The 25,792-nt window shown below is 42.3% G+C and overlaps 1 long non-coding RNA gene across 6 annotated transcripts in view; it reads right to left on the reverse strand.

The window, feature by feature from the left end:
• Positions 1-23,389, reverse strand: part of LOC310706066 — a 164,905-nt gene extending 141,516 nt beyond the window's left edge. For 2 of the 6 annotated variants that reach the window (XR_014525626.1, XR_014525627.1), the window contains exon 1: positions 3,866-4,128. This is a non-coding gene — a long non-coding RNA (uncharacterized lncRNA). Of the gene's footprint in view, positions 1-3,865; positions 4,129-14,277; positions 14,339-23,332 lie in introns of those variants that run through there. The other 4 variants (XR_014525628.1, XR_014525629.1, XR_014525630.1 and 1 more) reach the window with 4 other exon arrangements.
• Between the last annotated feature and the right edge of the window lie 2,403 nt (positions 23,390-25,792).

The following is a 25,792-nucleotide window of genomic DNA, read 5'->3' on the forward strand; positions in this document are numbered from 1 at the left end:
ATGTGGAAGGAAAGGAGCTTGCTGTCCCTTCATATTCTGGCAGCATTTCTTCAACAGGTGTCAATCTCAAAAAATAAAACAGGGTATCACTTACACACACACACACACACACACACACACACACACACACACAAACACACACACCAAATGACAAAGATTTGAGTTATCCTGAACCATGCAGGAATCAACAGCTTGAAAGTCTCACTATTGAAAAAACCTTAGAGGCCCCTAATCAAAAGAGTAAGCTTCACATACGATATAAATTACTGGAAAATGTTTTACACATAAACATATCTCCTTTAAGCGAGAAAAAATGTTTTAAAAGAACATACAGAGCTCTAACCCTTTAGAGAAATTAATAAATCAATCTCTTTTAGCCTCTGACTGTTAAATTAATATCTTTACTAATTATCTCTTGCTAGGGAATCTTTGATCTTCTTTGGGTCAAGCTTAAGTTAAGGAGGGTCACAGCAGTGAATAATTCCTTTAACTGATGACAAATATCCATCAGAGTCATTGGAAAATTAGATTTTCCCCTCTGCCAGCTGGACTACTTTTCTTTTCTCACCAGGTAAGCACTCCTCTCCATTCTGAAAGCTTACAAAATGAGATACTGTCAGGTTGTGTCAAAATATATTACATCCTTACCACCCTGTTGTAATGATGTACTCAGTGCATGGACCGTTTGATGAGCAGGCCTGTCACGGACTGCATGACGGAAGCAGCTCAGTAGCTTTCTGGCAGGTGTGTCGCTGTTGCTGACAGGGGTGGTGGGGAGAGGCAAGGCAACTGGGAGGTTGGCATGGTGCAAACACACTGTTAGGACCCCCTAACTGGCTCTGCTGGTGTGTTTGCCCTCCACCAACTTCCTTGTCATCTCACCTCTCCCCCTGCTGCTAAGCAACAGCAAGCCCTCCTGCCACGGAGGTACCATAAGTGGCTCCACCCCACTCAGCAAGCCACTTTGGTAGGAGGATGTACATGTTAATATCGTACACCAGTCTATTTTGAGATGGGTGGGTTGCTAATGAATACAATAATGAATAAATAAATATATATTCAATTGGGTGCACCTAGGCTGCCTTTTGGGTGCTGCCCACAGGGTACCACGTATGAGGAATGGCCCAAACTGTACAGTTGCTTGCACAGAACAAACCTATCCATTTCTTTTTCTTGTTTAGAACCAGTGATTTAAGGGACAGAAACAATTTCCATGGATTCCTGAAAAACATTAATAAATAGATATTTGATCTTCTGTCTTCCTTTGTCTCATTATCATCTGATGCACAGAAATACCAAGAGTTTTGTCACCGCAAGCTTCTGAAATGTTGGCTTAATGTAAACAGGATTCTGTAATGTTACTTTCAGGATGACCAAATTTTGATTAGATTATTTACTCCTGACTTGCTAACTGGATAAAATGTAGACAAGTCATTTCTACAGTCACAGATTTACTTTTGGCTAGCCTGATTTCCACTACTTTCAACTTTTGCTTCTCCGTTATTAAACAGGGAAGCGGGAGCCATGAACCAACATTGACATAGCTGTAAAAATGTTTGGGGAGGTTGCAGAAACAAATGGTTTTATATTTCTGACATCTTCCGAGACACTTTTTTTTCTTTTTCTGTTTTTTTTTAAGAACGATGAAGAAGAGAGTGGTAGCGATAAGATTTATTAGATCATTTTCACTCCACTGACAATGCCTTATATGTGGTTAAAATACAGATAAAGGAACCCAATGCATAATGTAAAGCAGAAGTCCAATAAATAAAACAAAAGCTCCACCAAGAGTATGAATGCAGCAATTTGAAATTTTAGGGAAAAGCTCTGTTAACAAAAGGAAGTTGATTAAGGTTCATTAAAGTGATGTCACGCAGTAATAAGTCTCAGAGACACAGACAAGCATGTAGGTAAAAGTGGTGAGAGGGTAGACGGTGTTATTTGCTTCCGTGTAGGAGTTCTGTATGAGAGATCTTTCTGTAGCAAATGAGGTGGCAAATGATATCCAGAATAATGACTTTGGAATAGCTCTGAGCTGCTATCCCAATAAAAGATAACATAGACAACTGTATCTGCAATATAGGCTGGAGATTTCTGCATGTTCATTCTGGGCAAATGCTATGAATAGTCTTGTATTTTTTTATATACTGCAGATGCCACCATACACATGGTTGAGACAGGGCAAAAAACAGGTCACCTGATTGTTCAGAACAAAGATAAAGTTTGATCCAGAAAGCTTTCTAAGGAGCCAAGGAAATGAGATCACCTGATTTGATCTGGTCTTTTTGGTGGAAGACCCCAGCAGGGGTGCCAACTTGAATGAAATATTTTGGGGGGGGGAGCATGTAAGCCCTGCTCCACATAACCAATCACATGACACAGCACACACACACACGCACCATTTGAATGTCAATGGCCATTAACTGGGGGGGGCCTCAATTTTGGGGGGGGCTAAGAAAGTTGGTTCCTATGGACCCCAACAACTAAATTGGGGGTCATTGATGCTTGAAACCATCACGTGTAATGTACTTGGAGTGGGGAAGCCTCTGGAAACCAGAGCCCTATGGAGACAGGCTTAGAATTTCAACTTTAACGATTACCTGAGCTGTTGAGGGGATTGAAAGAGTTTGAATTGATTCAAACTATTTATTGAAAATGCATTTAGTCTTTAGGATAGAAATCACCTCCAAAAAACAAGCAGTGTTGAAAACTTCAGGACTGAAATGCTTCTAATTAGTACATACCGGTAATTATTTTAGCTATTCTTTTCCCACCCCGTTCAGATAGTGATCCTACAACCTCATCACTTTTTTTTGTTCTAAGATTTGTTATATGCGAAGGAATCTTTTGTTACTAAGGCTGAATCAAATACTATTTGCTACCTAAGATATATTACTAACTGCTATTAAAGATTTCTTTTCTAGCTGCACAGCAGCTGACCAAACAATGCATAAGGATCTACAGTGGTAACTCGGGTTAAGTACTTAATTCATTCCGGAGGTCCGTTCTTAACCTGAAGCACCACTTTAGCTAATGGGGCCTCCCGCTGCCGCCGCGCTGCCGGAGCACAATTTCTGTTCTCATCCTGAAGCAAAGTTCTTAACCCGAGGTACTATTTCTGGCTTAGCGGAGTCTGTAAGCTGAAGCGTCTGTAACCTGAAGTGTATGTAACCTGAGGTACCACTGTACATACAAATATTATAAAATCATAAATCTGTAGGCTTCTCATGGCTTCATGATTTGAGTGGGTTCTTAATACATTTATAATATACAGTACTGACATATTCATAATATAATCTTAGACTGAAAATCATAACAAACAAGACTTTGACCTTATAAACTACAGATAGTTGACTGTAGGAAATGGGTCGCCACTATTTTCTTTCACAAATAGTGAAAGAATGTAGGCACACATATAAACATTACCACTGCAGTCCCCCTATATCTTTTTCAGGAAGAAAACAGTGGGATATTTTTCTTTTAAAGGGCGATGAGAATGTGGCAGGGAGCACAGTCCAAATGCCTCATTGTGGAGAGTTCCTAGAAATCTCATGTATGCTGGCTTGAGTTGTATGATGGAAGAAAGGTGGGCACCAAATAAACAAGAGAGGTCAGCCATTGTGTGCATCCACCCAGAGTTGATGCTCCAAGTCTAAATGCAAATGGCCATGCCCAATACTCTGTCTCCTAGCACAAGAGCCTTTGCACCAACAGATAGCAGAGTTTAAAGTCTGTGTGACAAAAGCATCAAACACAACAGTTGCACTAGCAGAAGCTGGCCGCACAACAGCTGATTCCTGCTGAGTGAGCTGTTGTAGCCCTAGTACTCAAACATGTGTGGGTTTATGTGTTTGTCTATACAGACCTTCAAGCTGTGTTGAGAGCCCAGCAAGGAACTTCGCCTGTTCAAAAGATTTGGCTGAAAATCTCATCCATCATGCACACTTTGAGCTAGGCTCTAAGGCTAGACAAGTACATCAAGGGGCTGAAAGCTCTCAGGCAATGTAGTCATCAGAGATAGTAGTCTGCACAGCCAGACACATACATCAAAGGCTTGTGATGACATCATAATAACAGCAACAACAGAGCTGGAAATTCTAGCCATACCTGAAGCATTTGCTCCCATTGGTCTCATTTATTCTATCACTGGGCATATAGCGGGGCCACTTTTCTTTAAATTAATAATTCTGTTCCTTTGACCAAGAAGAATGAAATTCTAACACGAATATTAGATCAACACGAGCAACTGGGTTTCATGATGACATGGAATAAAATTTGGCTTTGGTTTAACTGCATAAAATACATTGTGGGATTTTACTTCTCTAATGCATAATGGCTGGGAATGAAATAATCCCTTCCTGAGCATGCAAGTTTTCTACCGATTCCTGATTCAGTTTTTGTAAATTCCTCTATGAAATTACCTGATCCACACAACTAATGCATGGAACTCAGCTTGCCACTGGATTTTGCCCTATGCCAAGCGTTGCAAAGCAGTTTGTGGCAGCTAAAGGCAACAATCCGCACACAATGGGCTCTGCCCAACCTTTTTGTGTGTGACATAATGCGGTAGGAGGAGGCCTGACAGAGCCTGCTGCAGTTACGGGTAGTCCCCACAAGGTCCTCTGGGGTGGCAGGAATGATCGCCAAGGCGCACTGCGGCATATTGAGGGGGCCTGGCCCCTTTCTTGAAAATTGGAGGCAGATGGCATACCTGCTGCAATCCTATACTCATTGAACTCAGTGAGACTTGCTTCTGAGTACAGGACTGAATTTCACATATGTCAAAATACACATTTAAGATTATACACACACACACACATATAGATAGATATAGATATATAGATAGAGGTAAAGGTACCCCTGACCATTAGGTCCAGTCATGGACGACTCTGGAGTTGCTGAGGGAGCCGACGTTTGTCTACAGACACTTTTTCCGGGTCATGTGGCCAGCATGACTAAGCCGCTTCTGGCGAACCAGAGCAGAGCACGGAAACGCCGTTTACCTTCCCGCCGGAGTGGTACCTATTAATCTACTTGTACTTTGACGTGCTTTCGAACTGCTAGGTTGGCAGGAGCTGCGACTGAGCAACGGGAGCTCACCCCGTCCATACATATTCTAAGAAATAATATACGTTTAAATACATTTTGAATTTGTGAAATATATATTTTAAATTCATAGGTGAATGAGAAAACAGGATGGGATTACATGTACAAATGATTACAAGTTCTAATCTTTCCCAAATGACTTGAAAGAGTCAAATCCATCCACCCCTATTTAATTTTCCAGGTTTTATCCAAATATTTGGCCTTTTGTGGTTTATTTTATTTTAAAGAAGGTATGATAATAGCTGGTATTCTAAAGTTTGCGGTTGTTCAGGTGTCTTGCAAAATACAAATTTGTCCACTGAACTCATCACACAGAGAGATTATGCTAGAGACCTCACAGCAAGGAGGAATTTTGCACAATTAGGGCAGGAGAGCAGGAAGAAGGGGAGGGGAGCAGAGCAGAGAGAATTCTCACAAAAGCTGGTGCTGCAACCCTGCTATTTATTGCAAGGCAGCATCCAGAGCTATCCTAAGTGCATGCAGTTTGGATTCAGGCTACATCTTCCCCTTTGAATTAAACTGAATCGCCAATAAAACTCTGCTTCGTTGGATTTTGCTTAATTGTGCAAATTTAAGGAAAGTGTTACATTTCGATACGCACCATCTAAATCTACTTAATTTACTGACTACAAGCTCCTTGGTGGCTTACCAAGGATAGTAGTTTAATAACTGTAAACGAGAAACCTAATTGGATTTTTTTTTGGGGGGGGGGAGGAAGAATCTCAGAAAACTGAGAAGTATTTTGACGTATTTGCATAATGGGTGAACGAACTCCTGTGGGACAGCTAAAGGTCAATTCTGATGTTGTTGCCCAGGAAATTGGTAACAAACAGAAAATTTGAAATCATCTTGAGAAGTGTACTTTGTCAGTAGTTATCTACCCATGCCCACACTCACTATTAACCAATTTAACTTGTCTCTCTCAAGAGCCACACATAGTCAACATAGACATTGTTCTGTAAAAACTCAGATTTTACAAACATACACATATGATAATACTTTGAGAACTCCCCCCCCCCAAATTGGTCCTGCCCTGCTTCATTCATGTCCGACCCCACTTCCCTCTCCAGCAACCCCTTGTATATGAGTGTCCTTTTGTCAATCTACATATTCACAAGATCCAGGTATATTACTCTCCTTTGCATCTGAAGTAGTGGTCTCTGAACTTTAATCCACAAATGATTATGCCAAAACAAATTTCCTGTGCCCAACATCCTTGTCACTGCCTCCTTCTCAGATGAGGTTCTTGGGTATCAGGGGTCAGCAAACTTTTCAGCAGTGGACCGGTCCACTGTCCCTCAGACCTTGTGGGGGGCCGGACTATATTGAGGGGGCGAGAACAAATTCCTATGGCCCACAAATAACCCAGAAATGCATTTTAAATAAAAGCACACATTCTACTCATGTAAAAACACCAGGCAGGCCCCACAAATAACCCAGAGATGCATTTTAAATAAAAGGACACATTCTACTCTTGTAAAAACACGCTGACTCCCGGACAGTTGCGGGCCGGATTTAGAAGGCGATTGGGCCGGATCCGACCCCCGGGCCTTAGTTTGCCTACCCCTGGGTTATCCGTTCCCATCACCTGAATGTATTAAATGAGAGTCCAGCCCAGTCTGGGAAAGACAACCACTGGTCATTCCTGGGGGCAGCACTGCCAAAGGTTTGGTCTCCTTTGGAGGAGAGAGCATTGGACTCCTATGACACTTTAATTTCTTTAAAATTCACAAATATATGTATAGACAGTAAGAGGAGGCAAATGTATACACTAAGCCCACAACCTATGCAGGGGTTATGTTATGGAGATTGTGCCTAAAGCCAAAATTGCATATAGTCGAAACACATTGGGTGCAATTGCAGGTGGGATTGCCAAAGTTTTTCCCCCAGTTGTCCATACTTTCCACACACAATTAAAAAAAAAATGCTTTGCCAAGCACATAAAGCTGAATGCACACACCTTAAATGTGCGTAAGTTGTGGGCTTACTGTATGCGCTCCTACCAAGCTTCTAATGCGCTGTGTCATATCAGATCTCTTGAGATGGGCAGTTCAAAATGCTTCTAACTCTCAGCTTTCTTTGTGCTTCTGACTCTCCCTGTCTTTGTTCTAAAACTGCTCCTTTTGTTCCAGGTAGGCTGCCCACACATAACAGCTCCTCTGCCCATTGCTGGGTCTGTCTTACAGTTCCATGCTGTGATAGCTTTCCCATTCAAAACACTCAGTGAGCTTGCCCACTATCAAGAGACATCAACTGCCCATTATGTGTCATTAAGAAACATGAACATTCTTTTGTTAAATCCTAGGCTCTGATCAAGGTAGACCTATTCAGTCGGCTGGCAGACAAAAAACCCCACAACAATATTGTTGCCAACTCGCTGATTGCTGCCTTCTAAGAGCTTCTGCCATACCTGGCGTCTTTGGGTACATAAAGGTGTTGTGTTTGTTATGTGAGTTTTCTTCTTGCTTCATTTACTCTGCTCTTTCCCCAAAACACAGAAAATTTGCAAGGGCACAATCTGAGGCAGCGTCCCATCTTGTCAGTATAATAGGTGTGACTTTATTGTTAGACTGCTGCCAATGAAATGTCATAGAATTGTTCAAGCAGTCCCAGCTTGGAAGATGACTCATATGCTCTACAATCTGAGCCCCTGTATTTGATTCCAAGAACTGACCTGTTCTCTGCTGTGCTCAAGCCCTCTGCTGCATAGAAATAAAAACAGAGCCCAGCCGGAGCAGACCAAATGTCTATTTAGTTGAGCATCTTGTTTCCACAGTGGCCAATCAGATGCTTTCAGGAGCTCCACAAGCAAGACATGCATGAAGTCCACAGTCCTCTCCCACTGTTGCTTCCCAACAGCTAGTATTCAGAGGCAGACGGCCTCTGGATCTGGAGATTTCATATAGCTCTTGTGACTAAGCATGGTAAGTTTGGATATGTCAAAATCTGTGGCTATTAGCATCTCTTGTAGAATCTCTTGTCAATTGATTTTACTGAGGAGGGGAGAAAAGGGTGTCTTCCCTGTTCAATTTTTTGGTCAATGGTCTGCCTTAGACAGAGTTCCATTCTTTCTGAGCTGGTTCATAGTCTGGGGCTGCTTTTGGATTCAGCTTTGAAGGCCGGTATTAGGGACGTGGCTGAATTGAACGCCTGGCAAGAGTCAGATTCAGGAGAAGAGGGATTGCCAGTACAAAGAGAGACAGAGTCCGACTCTGGAGACGAAATATCGCAGAAAGAGCAGGAGGCGGTGGGATCGGGCCCCCTTCATCAAGAGTTTCCCTGAATCAGCTAGAGCAGTATAGAATCATAGAATTATAGAGTTGGAAGAGACCACAAGGGCCATCGAGTCCAACCCCCTGCCAAGCAGGAAACACCATCAGAGCACTCCTGACATATAGTTGTCAAGCCTCTGCTTAAAGACCTCCAAAGTAGGAGACTCCACCACACTCCTTGGCAGCAAATTCCACTGTCGAATAGCTCTTACTGTCAGGAAGTTCTTCCTAATGTTTAGGTGGAATCTTCTTTCTTGTAGTTTGCATCCATTGCTCCGTGTCCGCTTCTCTGGAGCAGCAGAAAACAACCTTTCTCCCTCCTCTATGTGACATCCTTTTATATATTTGAACATGGCTATCATATCACCCCTTAACCTCCTCTTCTCCAGGCTAAACATGCCCAGCTCCCTTAGCCGTTCCTCATAAGGCATCGTTTCCAGGCCTTTGACCATTTTGGTTGCCCTCCTCTGGACACGTTCCAGTTTGTCAGTGTCCTTCTTGAACTATGGTGCCCAGAACTGGACACAGTACTCCAGGTGAGGTCTGACCAGAGCAGAATACAGTGGCACTATTACTTCCCTTGATCTAGATGCTATACTCCTATTGATGCAGCCCAGAATTGCATTGGCTTTTTTAGCTGCCGCGTCACACTGTTGAATCATGTCAAGTTTGTGGTCAACCAAGACTCCTAGATCCTTTTCACGTGTACTGCTCTCAAGCCAGGTGTCACCCATCTTGTATTTGTGCCTCTCATTTTTTTTTGCCCAAGTGCAATACTTTACATTTCTCCCTGTTAAAGTTCATCTTGTTTGTTTTTGCCCAGTTCTCTAATCTGTCAAGGTTGTTTTGAAGTGTGATCCTGTCCTCTGGGGTGTTAGCCACCCCTCCCAGTTTGGTGTCATCTGCAAATTTGATCAGGATGCCCTTGAGTCCATCATCCAAGTCGTTGATAAAGATGTTGAATAAGACCGGGCCCAAGACAGAACCCTGTGGCACCCCACTAGTCACTCTTCTCCAGGATGAAGAGGAACCATTGATGAGCACCCTTTGGGTTCGGTCAGTCAGCCAGTTACAAATCCACTGAGTGGTAGCATAGTCAAGTCCGCATTTTACCAGCTTCTTTACAAGAATATCATGGGGCACCTTGTTGAATGCCTTGCTGAAATCAAGGTAGGCTACATCCACTGCATTCCCTTCATCTACCAGGCTTGTAATTCTGTCAAAAAACGAGATCAGGTTAGTCTGACATGACTTATTTTTCAGAAATCCATGCTGACTATTGGTGATCACAGCATTCCTTTCTAGGTGCTCACAGACTGTTTGCTTAATGATCTGCTCCAGAATCTTCCCTGGTATTGATGTCAGACTGACTGGGCGGTAATTATTTGGGTCCTCTCTTTCCCCCCTTTTGAAAATAGGGACATTTGCCCTCCTCCAGTCTGCCGGGACTTCGCCTGTTCTCCAGGAATTCTCAAAGATGACTGCCAGTGGTTCTGAGATCACATCTGCCAGTTCTTTTAATACTCTTGGATGCAGTTCATCTGGCCCTGGAGACTTGAATACATCTAAACTAGCCAAGTATTCTTGTACTATCTCCTTAGTTATTCTGGGCTGTGTTTCCTCTGCTGAATCATTTGCTCCAAATTCTTCAGTAGACACAGACAGCTCACAAGTAGTGGGAGGGGGAGAGATAGGCGGCAGTGAGAGGGTTGCTATGCAACCAGCAGAGAAACAGCGTGCTGAGAGTTCTTCTTTGGGGGGGGGGGAATTCCACCCTCCTTCTTCCTGAACCCAGAGTTGAAAGGGTTAAAATGAAACAGAAGTACAAGAGAGGAAGGACTGGAATTTGGCGCCCTTCATGCTGCAAGAGGGGCAAAGACTCAGAGTAACCTCATTTCAAAGAGTGGCAGGCCAGGAGTTCTGGATGTAATTTATAAATAAACGTACCATAAAACTGCCAGAGAGTCATTGCTTCATATCGAGGTTTGCTTACCTGTCTGAGATCATTACAGACAGGTAGCGTCAGTGGCTAGAAGAGACTTTTACCAGTTGCAACTGGTGTGATAGCTACGACCATTCCTGGACCAGGAAAGCTTGGCCACAGTAGTTCATGCACTGAGTTATTTCAGGACTGGATTATTGGAATATGCTCTATGCGGGGCTTCCTTTGTGCCTGATCCAGAAGCTGCAGTTAGTGCAGAATGCTGTGGCACCATCACTGACGGGAGTGAGACCCTATCAGCAGATAACACTTCTGCTCAGAGACCTACACTGGTTACTGATTTGCTACGGGGCCAAGTTCAAGGTATATAAAACCCTTGGCAGCTTGGGAGCATTCTACTTGCCAGATTGCATTACACTTTATGTGCCCCCTTGACCACTTCAATCTGTGGAACGGGCACTCCTACAGGTGCCACGCAATACCAATTTCTCACCTGAAAGAAATTGATCTTTTAGTGTATCAGCTCCCACCCTTCGGAACTCTCTGCCCTTGGCATCAGGCAGGAGTATTCCATATACTCTTTTCAGTGTGTCATAAAAATGTTTCTGTTTAGGCAAGCCTGTCCAGAAATGAAGAAGGTTGATGCGTTTTTTAAAGCTAGTTTTTAGCTTACCACTGATTTTAATAATTTTTGATTATTTTAAATAGGTTTTTTTTAAAAAAACAAAACACCCGATACATTCTTTTCATAAATAGCTTTGAGGTTCAATTACAATCAAGCAGCATATATATCTTGTGAAATAAATAACTTTTATCCCCATCCCCACAGTAAACTCCTCCCTGCATTTTCTAAATGAAAAAAAGAAAAACTCCAAATGCTTTAGCCTTTCCTTTCGGGGAAAGCATTCCAAACCTCTTGGTTTTGATTGCCCTTTTCTGCAGATCACCAGCAGGTAGTATTGCAGCTAACAGCTCAATAGTGGTTAGATGATATAAGGGACTGATAGTGTTTTGACTGATCCCATAGAGCTGCCAGTTCTAACCTAGCAAGTTTTGTCTGCACAGCTTTATTGCTTAGAGGAACTCATGACAGCACTTCCTGTACTGATAACCCCATGGCTTGATATTCCTTAGGCACCCAATCAACGACTTTATCAGCGCCCAGAATACCCAAACAGCTTCCAGGGCATGCACATGTAGCAGGGACAAGTTTATTCTTACTTACTTTTGTACTTCATTTCTACACTAGTTAGTATATTAAAAAGTATGTAAAAATATATCTAATTAGTATATAGAAAACTAAAGCAGTGTCAAGATAGTGCCAGTCCCCTTCACCTGTTTTTCCCCAGGTAGGGAGTTTTTTAAATAAAAACACAACCAATGAATATTCAAAGTAAATGTAAAGGTAAAGGACCCCTGACAGTTAGGTCCAGTCGCAGACAACTCTGGGGTTGCAGCATTCGTCTTTCTTTACAGACTGGGGGAGCCGGCGTTTGTCTGCAGACAGTTTTTCTGCATCATGTCCGCAGACAGTTTTTCTGCATCATGTGGCCAGCATGACTCTGGCGAAGCCAGAGCAGCACACGGAAACGCCGTTTACCTTCCCACCAGAGCAGTACCTATTTACTTGCACTTTTTGGCATGCTTTCGAAGTGCTAGGTTGGCAGGAGCTGGGACTGAGCAACAGGAGCTCAACCCGTCGTGGGGATTTGAACTGCCGACCTTCTGATCGGCAAGCCCAAGAGTCTCAGTGGTTTAGACCACAGTGCCACCAAAAGAGGCACCCTTCTTCATTTATGCTGTGCAGCAGGAAACACCTTGGGAGAAAACCCAAAGGTACTGCCCCCCAAAAATAAATTGTCAAGACTTTTATGCATTTCTGTAACTAGCAAATAAGTAAAATAAGGGACTATGCGGTCATCTATTCCAAACCTCTGCAATGCAGGAATCTTTTGCTATATAACTTTTTAAACTTTTTTGCTCTATGTCAGCTTCTGCCTATTTTAACCACACACCTAGCATAAGGTTCATATTTTTGTACAGGTCAAGCTGACAGAATAAGTCAATAATAACAAACAGAAGCTAGCAAACTTTGGTAAATTAATCAGAAAGGTGTGTCATCCCCTCCCCCCCCCCAAGCATCTAAATCAACAGCAAAACTTTCCATCATTCTATCTCTGCATTTGGGTAAGAGAGCCTGAACGAGTTATTTCCATATTTTATTACAGGCCTAGGGTCCTAAAGGTTTGGGTTGCAAAGGCATTTCCTTCACAGCAAACAACAGGCGACTTAAGCAACAACAAATGTTACGAAAATAAAGAGTTACATTGATTTCAAAACTACTAAAGCTAATTATTCATTACTAAGCCTTCCTGACACAATCAACTGGCAGCAGCACTGAGAAGAGAACAGCACTGGGAGGTCCATCGGCAACCTTATGCCAAGGGCTGACTCTAAACTGGTGCCGTCCCATCATGCAATCTTTTCCATTTTGGTTCTGCAATAAGAACACCTTTATTTTTCAACAGCTTTCTTTGCCAATGACTTAATTAAGAGGTGTTCATTCTTCTAACACCTTGTTTTGTTTGTTTATTAATTAAAGGTTAACCCTGGGGTTCAGTGCTTTGGCCAAGACTGGATCCTGTCCCAAAGGGCGGAAGCAGAAATAAGAAAGGAAAGGAATTGGTAGAGTCCTTCTCTCAATTCACGGGCCCGGCTCACCACAGGAAACTAACTGGCAGTGGAAAAGAAAGGACCTATTCATACCACAAAAAGTATTAATTTGTGGAATTCACTGCCACAATATATGGTGATGACCACTAGCTCAGGCTAATTTAAAGAAACAATAGCCAAATTCATGAAGTAAAGCTATTAGGAATGTTATGCAGATAAAGCCTCAGTTTTAAGAAGCATAAATTCTGGATACCACATGTTGTGGATGGATAGAAGTGTGGGGCAGTTAGCATATGAGAAGATCCCTACTCAGTTAGGCCAATCAGATGCTTACGGGAGCCTGCAAGCGGGACCTGGGTGCTCTAGTGCTCTTGCCATTCTCTGCCTCTTCCATTTGTCAGTTACTTCCCACCATACACAACCCTTTACCACTATCACATACCATTCTATGTAATGGAAATGGAAGCAGCTAATTAGCTCTCACAGTATCCTGAGATTCAGAGAAACAGCTAGAACTGAAAGACCAAGGCTGGATCTACACACAGGGAAAAAACCCTGCTATAAATAAGTCATAAATTGTTATAACAAAAGAAAGAAAAAACTCTATGTAAAACCACATAGAAAGGTTTTATGCTCTACAGCACCATCTAGTGTTGCATGTTTATAACACATTGAAAACACTGGTGTTTTTTTTACTAATGTCCCCATAGAACATGGGCATGCACTGGAACTAAGCAATCACAATATGTGAGACTGCACAATGTATTTGCAGACGTTAAGCCAGGGGGCGTTAATTGGTAATTTCTCGGTGTTTTTTTACTCACAAGCAAATCGGTAAGCACATCTTCTCTTTAAACCCGCCTTTTAAAATCCCAGAACAAACTTGGATACAGTTGCATTAGGATTATCGATAACGTGTTCAGCCGATTCTTCCCACAAAAGCAATTGCATTAAACTATGCAGTAGTTTTAAGCAGTAAGATGTAAGATTAAACGGCATCAAAAATATTATTTTGATCCATGGGCTTTAATTTCATACAGAACGTTCGCTTAAAACGAAAAACCGGTATGAGTAAAAATAAATCCTCAAATCAGGAGCTCAAATAGTCAAGAGCTATCTTGAATATAAGCAATATTCCAAAATGGTAGATTTTGAGGGTAAAAGTGGATCACATCTGAACATTAATACTGTATTTGGGTCAATTTGTTTCACTGGATCATTGTACTGTTTTTAAATACTAGAAACTGCATTCTTCAAGCTTGGGTTATGAAAACAAAATTACACCTTGAACTATAGGCAGGCAGATGGCTACTTGCTTGCAGAGGTTTACTGGCCACTAGAATTGACATGGAAACAGCTTTTGCTGAATGCAAACATAACATTCTGATGTCATGCATGATGTCACCAACAGTCTAAGCTCTAAGTCCTGCCAATGTGAGAGACAGTTAACAGACCATCTCTGAACATGGTCAAGAGGGATGTTGATAGGTGATGAAAGGGTTTATTTGGGGCCTGTATCAAGCTTTGGTGCAGGGAAAGCGTTTTGGACTCATCTGTCAATTGATCTGCCAACCCGTCCCAGGAGTGATGTTTGGAAGTGAGAGCTGGACCATAAAGAAGGCTGATCGCAAAAGAATTGATGCTTTTGAATTATGGTGCTGGAGGAGACTCTTGAAAGTCCCATGGACTGCAAGAAGATCAAACCAACCCATTCTTAAGGAAATCAGCCCTGAGTGCTCACTGGAAGGACAGATCCTGAAGCTGAGGCTCCAAGACTTTGGCCACCTCATGAGAAGAGAAGACTCCCTGGAAAAGACCCTGATGTTGGGAAAGATTGAGGGCAAAAGGAGAAGGGGACGACAGAGGATGAGATGGTTGGACAGTGTTCTCGAAGCTACCAGCATGAGTTTGACCAAACTGGAGGAGGCAGTGGAAGACAGGAGTGCCTGGCATGCTACGGTCCATGGGGTCACAAAGAGTCGGACACGACTACACAACTAAACAACAACAACAAACCCATCAAAAGGCCTTGCCACTTTCCCGTAGCAAAGTCTATTCAGGAAGGCTTCTTCTCAAAGGAAACAAAAGTAGAAACAGCCTCAGCTGCTTTCTATTTATGAAAGGTAAGAGGTCTGTCTTAATGTTGTTGGTACTGAAAAAAGGCCTCACTGGTTATAAATAGGAAGGGAGTGGGGTAACACAGTTGCTAGAGGACAGGAAGTGTCTTGTGTCACCACCCCAAGCTCCTAATCCTCGTGCTCACCCACCGGTGGCCCCCATCCAGATTGGACCATGGTAGCTGAACCCTTTTGGACATATTTTATTTTTGTGCCCCTTCCCCAATAATAAGCACCTCATCTGAGTTGGGAGAAAGCGAGGAAGGCGTATTATGGAAAGGGCAGCCGTGAACAACACATGAATAACCCTAGCAGAGGAGATGGCTATAAAAAGGGGAGAATGTTTGGTCTGTTCCCTGGGTCCCTATGATTCCTCGGGTGGTATGCCCCTTTTGGCCAACCCCCTTAATTCCACAGGGTTGGTATTAGATATGGGCTGCTCCAGGGGAAACCACACTACATGGCCTTGGAAAGATACAATCTGGTTTAACTGTACAAATTGTGTTAATTGGCCCCCACCCAGGAGTGTAGCTAGCTGTTCCAGCACCCGGAGCAGTGGGGGTGGGGCAAGCCTCCTACAGGCACTGCGGTGATCTGCGCATGGGGGTGCAGCGGTGATCCGCAGCATGGGGGCATCGCACAGGGGTGCCGCGCCGATCTGCGCACATTCTAAACCTGGTAATGCCAATTGCCAGCAAGGAAAGTTTTGCATCCATTATGGATTCAGTTGCTCAGCCCTGCCTAAGAGGACAACTATTCAGTCCCAGTCTTGCTTTAATATTCTAGCACAGCCTTCCGCTCAATCCTAGGGGTACCATTATTTTGGATTTCAGATCTCGTTTCGTTTTTATTTTTAAATGTTTTGATCTTACCTAGGAAGCCCTTCATTGTTAAACAAATAGAATAGACCCCATTTCTGCTATGGGGGGGTTACTGTCATCACTCCCTGTTTGGCAATACCATCCTGGGTGGGCCAGTAGCACCCTTAAACGTTATGCATCTGAAGATGTTTGGCTGGGTTGGGATAATAAGACATCATGGGAGAGCTGAGTGGGGAAGAGTTTCTTAAGCAAAGGAGGCACACTATAGCTTCATTATATTTCCCAACTAGGGCTTGCTATATTCACAGACTAAAAGAAGATTTACAGGTGCAAAATGAAGGTTAACTCACAGAGCATGTGTCTGACCTGGTCCAGCATTGTGTTATCACACTGACCAGTCAGAAGGCCACAAGCAGGACATGAGTGGAATAGCTGTATCTCTCAATTGTGGCACCCATCACCTGATATTCAGTGGTATACTGTTGAGTGTTCTGATTGTAAGCTTTCGAGAAGCACCTGGCCAGCTCCTGGTGGCACAGAACACTCCTTGTGTGGTGATGCAACATAGATAGATAGATAATACTTTATTCGGCTATAAGCCCACAAGGTAAAAACCAATCAATCAATAAAATAGCATTTTACATTCTAAAATATCAACTAAAATATTTCAACGCATACTCTCCTTCACATTACATACAATCTCTAGATGTACCATATTGTGGCCTTGATTATAAAGATGGTGGATAGAGTTTACTAGATTTTAATAGTCATGCAGCATTCCATGAAGTCTTTTATATGAAAGAATTGAATTCAGGAATCTGGCAACCTGTAATGTTCTATAAGAATCAATGTCCTGGAGTAGATAGGCTAGATGTGATTCAGGTGGTTTAGCAAGAGTTTCCAAAATGATTGAACTCAGAATCCTTGATCGGGGAACAATATATAAAGGACAATTAAACAAGATATGATGAAGGGATTCTATTGATTTGTTGTCACATGCGCATAAAACAGAGGTTTTACCATTAGAAAATCTATTGTTCAGCACATTTGAGGGGAACACATTAAATCTGGCTCTAACAAAAGCGAATCTATGCGACGCAACTGATAAGGTAGACAAGGTATCTGGGGCGGTGATGCAACATGATTGGTAAACCCCTGCACATCTGCATGAAGTCTGAAGAAGGGGGGGGGGGAACGCACACCATAAAACATAAAAAATATGTACCATGGAATAGTAAATGTCTGAAGAATTCTAGATGGTGACAGGCTCATATAATAATATTTTTAAATGACTGTCTAATATGGGGGAAATTCTGACCATTCAGGAGGTTTGCTGCTGTGTTTAGGCAGGTGGCAATTAATATGGGGAATGGACTGCAAGCCCCGAAATGAAATCTCCTATTGCGATTATGTTTATAAAAGTGCAAGATAAGCACTTACCGGGAAAGAGAAATTATATGGTAGGACTGGCATATTGATGTAGATTACATCATTACCTAGAAATAAATGAAGCACGTGGCCGTCTTGAAGACGGCAACGTAGTGTAGCAAGGGGAAGCATTTTCCCACTGCATCTCAATTAGCCCACTGCTATATAATTTATTTCCAAGCAAGCTTCTCAGAAAGTAACATTACATTAAGGCTTCAGTTGCCATAGTGTTGATGGGAGAAAGTCCTAACTGGTGTGTGCGTGTGTTAAATCTCTCCCCCATTCTCAGCATCCCTGGGTAGGGCAGAAATCTAACAAAATAACTAAATAAATAAAGCATGCTAACATCCAGCCATTGGTGACCTCTGACCAGCGATGTTGGCAAGCTTCAGAGGTGGGTTGGTGGAAAGAACCTCAGCAAGTGTTTCATGGTTTTGAATTCAGAATCCCTTTGGATTTTGGCTAAGTGTGCAGAAATGCTTGTGGCGTTCCAAGCTTCCTCCCCTTTCCCTGAAATGAATGGGAGTAGGAATGATGATTTTAGGCCTTAATGAGGCTCAAAGCCTTATGAACAGGGCATTTCCATGGCAAAGGCCCCTTTGTAAGGATCCAGAAGCCCTAGCCAAACATCTATCTTTCATTGGGAACTTTCTTTAGGCTCAGTCGTTTAGCTTCCCTTCTTCCACTCAAACTGCTGCAGGAAGGTAAGTTTCTGGGGAAAGGAAGGGGGCAAATGAGCAACTGGGAAAACTGGGAACAGTGGAGGGCTGGCTGGAAGGCATTTGGAGCAAGACAGGCCTTTCTGAAATATCAGTAAAGAACTAGAGAAAACATTTCCCCACAAATTCTCAGTGCCGCAGGGCAAACTCGGAGGGAATGAACATATTATGAATCGAGATGGAGAAAGTTCATTGATTTGTATTTGGGACCTAGGGAATCTGCAGACTGGGGTGTTATCGCAGGAGTATGCAGCAGCAAGCATTTTGTAATGGATTTTGCGTGGATTTGTAATGGATTTATTATTATTATTATTTATTGAATTTCTATACCGCCCTTCATCTGAAGATCACAAGGCAATTTGCAAAATGAAAACACAAAAATGCATAACATAATTTGCACTGGCCTATCTTTCCCTCCCCCTGCTCACATATTACTGACTCCACACCGACCTCCTTGCCCTACTGGGCCAAGAACACAAATTTAATGAAATGCAAACTGCAACAGACAGACTGAGTTTGAGTGACGATAATGTGATCAAAAGACAAGCAGGTTCAGAACAGCAAACTACACCTCTGCTTTTGAGTACTTATTTTTCTCCTTTCCTTGTTGTTCTGGATGGTTACTTTCAAGTCCCTTAATTGTGTTATATGTATCTGTTTCTGACAGAGTCTAACCAGCTAATTATCCAAACAACCTCAGGTTTCTTTGTTTGCTAATTGAGTCAATCACTTGAAATCCTTGGTATAAGATTGTTGCAAAGAAACAAAGAGGTATAGGATGTTTGTGCATGACGTATTCAAAGAAAATCCCCATTCTTTTGGAGTTTGGCCTAATATTCCACAGCTACTTGAAATCTAATTAATCATTCTGATTTTTGTAGAGGAGTCCATTGTTCCAAGTTGTTTTGAAAGTTAATTGAGAAAGGATCTGAAGCTTCTATGATATGTTTGTGTTTTTAATTAATTTTTTTTTAAAAAAAAAAAACCACAGGACTTTGTCTCACTTTTCCGCATTTGTACTTTATACATTTCACCCTTCTGGAAAAGCAAAAAAGCCCCAAATGACAACATGAATGATAAGCACCAACCATTCTGCCAGCTCTTGATTTTGGGAGGCTTTTTAATGCAGGAATATTTCATAGTGCAAAGCGCAGCTCACCAAACTCTCAAATGCGTGATTGCGGTAAGCAGATTTCTGACAACCATCTGCTTTGCCATTACTACTTCCTCCTAATCAGACCAGTGCAAATTAAAATACTGAGGTAAACAGAAGAGTTAAGAAGCTCATTGTGGAGCTGTTAAGTATGGAGTAATGTTTTCAGTGATACTTTGGTGGTAGTTCAGAGAATTGTAGCTGAGTTAGTTCCAAAGAATGACTGGTGCGGAAAGGTAAGGTGCTTAACTTATTTTATATTTTTCTGTTACCACTGGTGCTATTGTTATCTGCTGATATTGCAGGTGGTGTTATGAGAAGGTGCTATTGCTGGAAAAGCGTTGCACATATCTTGGTATAAATAACTAATACATAACTGCAGTATGCAATCAAAGCTTTAGTCTTAAACCAACCATGGATATTACTGCATCAGTGAAGCAACAGCGAGAAATCACTCACTACAGATTTACTGTTGACATTTTCTGAACCATGCTTAAGATGCTAGACTAGAGTGACTGCATGCTAACTATGGTCTGCTTAAGTGGGGATATTGAACAGTGTCTGCAAACCCGGTTAGAGTCAACTGTGGTTTGCATCAGTGTAGATGTAATGCTGAACCATGGCTAAGAAAGTCAACAACAGAATTTATGCTAGAACAAGGAGAAGGGAATGAGCAAAGTCCTGGGTCCTCACCTTTTTACCATAGCTAAAAGTACCACTCCCCTCAAAGTTTATGCTTGTGCAAGTTACAAGAATTATACTGATTTTAAATCAGATTTGGCCATTTGCTTACTTTCTTTAGTTTTGGATTTTTAAACAGATGTGTGCCATGAAGGCATTTAGCAAGTGGAGCTCTTCCCCATAATTTCATCACCATACCTGAAGCAGCTTCACTTGCAAGAAAAAATGTCTGCAATCCTAGTTTAAAAACTGGTTGAAGTCTATAGCCCCAATTTTAAATTCCCAATTTACAGTTACCAAATCTCATTTTAATTTATCGTTTCCTGTGTTATATATGGGATACTACAACAATTTATTCAGCTGGGTTTGGGTTTTTTTGAGATAACTGATCAATTTTAAACTTAGTAAAAAAAATATGAACATTTTGTCTTGAGTTGAGATTCCTGCATTGCAGTGTTTGGGCTAAATGACACTCTGGGTCCCTTCCAACTCTACAATTCTGTGATTCTATAATTCTGTGCTACTGAGGTGATCCACATATTGGCCTAGTTCAGACATAATGCTCTGCCATGGTTTAGTCACTAAACTTTAGTGTTACCAAACTGAGGTGTGGCGAATGTTGGATTTACACGCTGCTTCTTAGCCTTTGCAATTCCTATGTGCATGTGGGGAGGAGATTGAAAGCTTCCACTTTAAATTTTGAACAAACGGCAGTTTCTCATTATATCCAACCTCGGAAACCTGTGGTTTACGATGCGGTTAGTTATCAAAGCAGGATCTCAACGCAAGATTTGAACAAATCACATTTAAAATAAACCGTAGTTCCCCAAATTTTTTATATGAGAGGAGACTGTGATTTATTCAAAAGAGGAAGTAGATGCTTTCCATTTTGTGCTCTCATGCACAAAGGAGGAGGAGAGCGGAGTGGGGAATGAAAAAGCCTGAAACTAGCCATGGCTTGTTCTTGGAATGCCAAACCATGGTTTACCATTTCAGTGGTACCTTGGGTTAAGTACTTAATTTGTTCCGGAAGTCCGTTCTTAACCTAAAACTGTTCTTAACCTGAAGCAGCACTTTAGCTAATGGGGCCTTCTGCTACTGCCGCGCAGCCGGAGCACGATTTCTGTTCTCATCCTGAAGCAAAATTCTTAACCTTCTCCTCCTGTGAAGAGGCTGCATCCTAATGTTTTAATGTTGTATCTTAATCTTTTAAATTGTATTTTAATCAACTTGTTTTTATTATTGGTTGTTAGCCGCCCTGAGCCCGGTCTTGGCTGGGGAGGGCGGGATATAATAATAATAATAATAATAATAATAATAATAATAATAATAATAATTATTATTATTATTATTATTATTATTATTAACCTGAGGTACTATTTCTGGGTTAGCGGAGTCTGTAACCTAAAGCGTCCGTAACCTGAAGCGTATGTAACCCGAGGTACCACTGTATGTCTGAATCAAGCCATTATTTGCAGAAGCTAACCTTAAGGGTGTTTTCAATAGAAGAAAGATAAAGCTTGCCTGTTTTGTCAGTTAATGTTGGAGCATGTTGCTCAAATTTAGAGAATTACATGGGCTTTGACAGTGCTGCTTAGTTTATTCATTTAGGCTGAGTATTTCCATCTGACATCATTTGTCCATCAGCCTGCACAGCTCAGTTACACACAGTTGCCATCCCAGAATGAGCGCAAGGGTCTCTTACCTGGGTTGCTCCTCATGCTGCTAGTTTTGTGCTGTAGCCCCAGATTCATTGTGCATGACGCTGCCAACTTAGATGTGCCCTCCTTATTATTAAATGAAGACCCTCATTTTGTAACATTCTGTGCATCTTTCGACTAACCGGCCAGAAGCAGCATGCAAAAGAGATGAACTGTCAAAGCAAACGGGCTCTTAAATGAATGGATACAGTTTTTATGAACCTGTGTCGATGAATAAAAACACAGCACAAGAGAGAAACAAAAAAAATATATTTTTTAGGCAGTATCAGCAGAATGGCCTAAAAGGAGTGGGTTGTTTTTGTTTTTCCCCCCATTTCATCAAAGTTTTTAATGCCATGTCAGCAAATGTTGAGTCTTACAGAAGTTATGCCAAAAACTGCTACAGCATGAAAAATTAATGGGCTGTTTGTAAAACTGGCCAGTAAAGTGAGAGGGGAAAAACTCTTACCATATGCCAATGGAGATAGTACACAGGTTACTCCCTGTGGCGCTGTAGCATACCAATTCGGATGATCCGCAGTGGATTTGAAAGTAAATGGAAAAGCATTTCCAGTCCATAATTAACTGAAGTCAAATGACCATAAGTGCTGATTTGCACAAGTTCAAAATATATTTTTTTAATGTTGGTTATTACAGCCTCGAAAAGTAGGCATGGTTGCTACCTCCTGAGAAACCCTAATGCCTCCTCCAAGACTCGTGTAGCAAACTCATGCAGGAAGCAAGAGTAGCTAAATATGCATATTTTCAAATCTTCCTATGACATGCTGTGCATCATGCTGTTATATACTGCAAGTTAGCAAGAAGACTTATCACACCGGTGGATGGGTGGAGGGGGGAAGAAAATTAAACCGTGGCACTTCTAGAAGCTAAGGAAAAAGAGTTTTAATAATCAATATGCATACATTTTGTGTGTAAAGAAATGGCTTCAGGACGCCTCTCTAGCAATTTAGAATGATGAATTCTCTTTCCACAAGTGCTCACCTAAATGTGTCTTGTGGTCAGCAGAAGACTTGAAATGTGGCCTGTGGCTATCAGCACCAGGATGTTGACCATTGGAGCTCTTACAGTGGTACCTTAGGTTACATACGCTTCAGGTTACATACGCTTCAAGTTACAGACTCTGCTAACCCAGAAATAGTGTTTCAGGTTAAGAACTTTGCTTCAGGATGAGAACAGAAATCGTGCTCCGGCGGCGCGGCAGCAGCAGTAGGCCCCATTAGCTAAAGTGGTGCTTCAGATTAAGAACAGTTTCAGGTTAAATACGGACCTCCGGAACGAATTAAGTGCTTAACCTGAGGTACCACTGTACTTTGTTTATCTTCTGCAAAGGGAGCTCTGTGAAGATAACTGGGGATTCAAGGTTTTAGAAGGCAGAGTTACGATACGATACTCCCTTACAGGAACGTTTTTATTAGTTGGTCTGATATAACCACAGAAGATGCTTTCATTAGCATTGGCCGGGTACTTTCTTTCCTTGCTGTATAAGCTGTTATTTTTTATCAAATGTTTATCCTTAACTGGATTGTAAGCTTTCATCAATGCAAGTTTTAACCTGGAAAGCAGGTTGGTTTCAAAGGTAGGAAACAGAGCCGTGTACAATTGACCTTTTGTAAATTTTTTGCTCTATTTTGCAATGAGAGAAGCGAGCTAGGGGAATTTCCCTGAAATTCTGCAGACGTTTCTTAGGGGTTGGACTTACCATTAGTAGTGCCAATGGTACAGCTTCTGTAACTTTCCATAAGGGGGTGTGGTGTTGCTGCTGCTGCTGCAAGTGGAAACAGGAGAAGATATATTGGTTGTGTGGTTACCATTTGCTGTGCAATTTTATGTACAAAAAGATGGCTGCCCTCTGTTGTTACTGATAGTCTTCTTAGTATTCTTAGGAGCCCATTGTGGTAACCAGTGTTAGAAACTGAGATCTGAAAGCTAGGAGCTAAATGGCACCTTAAACCAAGGGAATGTCCCGGTGCACTTTTTAAATAACAATACAAAGCTGAAAAGGAATGAACTGCAGCTTAAATCTTATGTTCATTTTCCACATGGTCTAGTCCCCCCCCAATAGTCTTAAGAGGGTCTCTTATGCAGTCTTCAGAGGGTAACTGGAAGAGGCGAGACAGAAAAAGGTCCTCCTTTCCTTCCACTGCAAAATGCGCCTAGAACAGGGGTCTGCAACCCGCGGCTCCGGAGCCGCATGTGGCTCTTTTACATCTTTGCTGCGGCTCCGGGGCAGATACTAGCGAGGGGAGGAGGTGCATTGTGCGCCCCGACACTCCACTGTGGCGGGCGCTGTACTGGCTGTGACGTCGCATGGGGGCGATACGTGCGGGACGCACCGTCCCGACGTCACCTTCCCGCCCGCTGTCAGATCACAGCTCCGGAGATATATTTGTTTTAAATGTCGCAATGGTTTTGCGGCTCCCAGTTGTTGTTTTTTCTTCGGAAACGGGTCCAAGTGGCTCTTTTTGTCTTAAAGGTTGCAGACCCCTGGCCTAGAGCAATGAGCGTTTTGAACGCTGGTGGTAACCCAGTGAGAAAGTTCTGGTGCCTTGGCTTTATGTGACGCACAGCTTAATTCAGGGGTCAGCAACCTTTTTCAGCCGTGTGGGCCAGTCCACCGTCCCTCAGACCACATGGTGGGCTGGACTATATATTTTTTTTGGGGGGGGGGAATGAACAAATTCCTATGCCCCACAAATAACCCAGAGATGCATTTTAAATAAAAGCACACATTCTACTCATGTAAAAACACCAGGCAGGCCCCACAAAAAACCTAGAGATGCATTTTGAATAAAAGCACACTCATGTAAAAACACGCTGATTCCCAGACCGTCTGCAGGCCTGACTGAGCAGGCGACTGGGCCAGATCCGGCCCCTGAGCTTTAGTTTGCCTACCCCTGGGTTAAATTAATAATACAGAGTCTTCTTCAGTAAAAGAATAAAAGCTTTACTGTGTTAAAATAAATTTGTTTGCAAATAACAGCATAGTGAACAGAAGATTAAACTAGCTTCAGAGCATACAGAGAGTTCCTGGGTCACAGAGTCTCCATTGAGCACAAGCTCCACCACAAACACATAGTTTTCCTGCAAGCAGATACAATACTTATACAGAGAATGAATGATCCTCAAGATGAGTCACAGTGATTCAGCATGCTACAGTGGTGCCTTGCAAGACGAAAAGAATCCGTTCTGTGATTCTCTTCGTCTAGCGGTTTTTCGTCTTGCGAAGCAAGCCCATTGATGGATTAGTGCTATTAGTGGCTTTTAGCGGCTTATCGGTTTATCAGATCAGCTGATAAGCGGCTTAGCGGCTTAGAAAAAGGGGGGGGGGATGAAAAAAAACCAGGAACTCGCAAGGCATTTTCGTCTTGCGAAGCAAGCCCATAGGAGATTAGTTTTGCGAAGCACCTCCAAAACGGAAAACTCTTTCGTCTAGCGAGTTTTCCGTCTTGCGAGGCATTCGTCTTGCGGGGCACCACTGTAAATGATTCTGCAGCTTTTCAGCATTTCACAACATTTCCTTTGCTGCTTCCCTTACAGCTTTGGCTCCCAAATACCTTTGTCACGTGACATTATGATCTGGGACCCAGGTAGACGTTGGGGCCCAGGAAGTATGTCAGAGCCCACAGCACCCACAAACCTAGCTTTTTATCCTCCATCTCTTCTCTTGTTTTTCATTTAAGAGCTTGAACTGCCAGTTTGCTAATTAAACCTCGAATAGAACCAGATGCAGGTGTGTTAGTCGGGAAATGTTTATATATTAGTTTTACACACTTAGTGTAATGCTCGTTAAATCCCACAGCCTCCCTGCACCCCCCCCCCCCCGTGAGAAGAATATGCATTTTTTTGTCTTTTTTGCTGACAAGTTGGGCCTCTCCTACCAGCTCCACATAGCAGAAGTGCAACTGGTCTTCACAACTTCAAAGGTGTGCATTCTCCTGACAAGTCTTCATGCAGCAGATAGCGGAAAAGCAAGGTTTGGCATGAGGCGGAAGAATCGCGAATTTATGCTTTGCTCAAATATACCTGTTGCCGTAGTAATTTAGGAGCAGGCTGTTCTGACCAATTAAATTAGTTTTAGGGACTCACAAGCTGCCCACACATTCAGTTATCCAATCCTATTGCTGAAAGGGAGTGTTCATGAGCTAATCACATAAAGTGG

This window comes from Podarcis liolepis (assembly GCF_965112155.1).
Source record: "Podarcis liolepis genome assembly, chromosome: 4".
Lineage (NCBI taxonomy): Eukaryota > Metazoa > Chordata > Lepidosauria > Squamata > Lacertidae > Podarcis > Podarcis liolepis.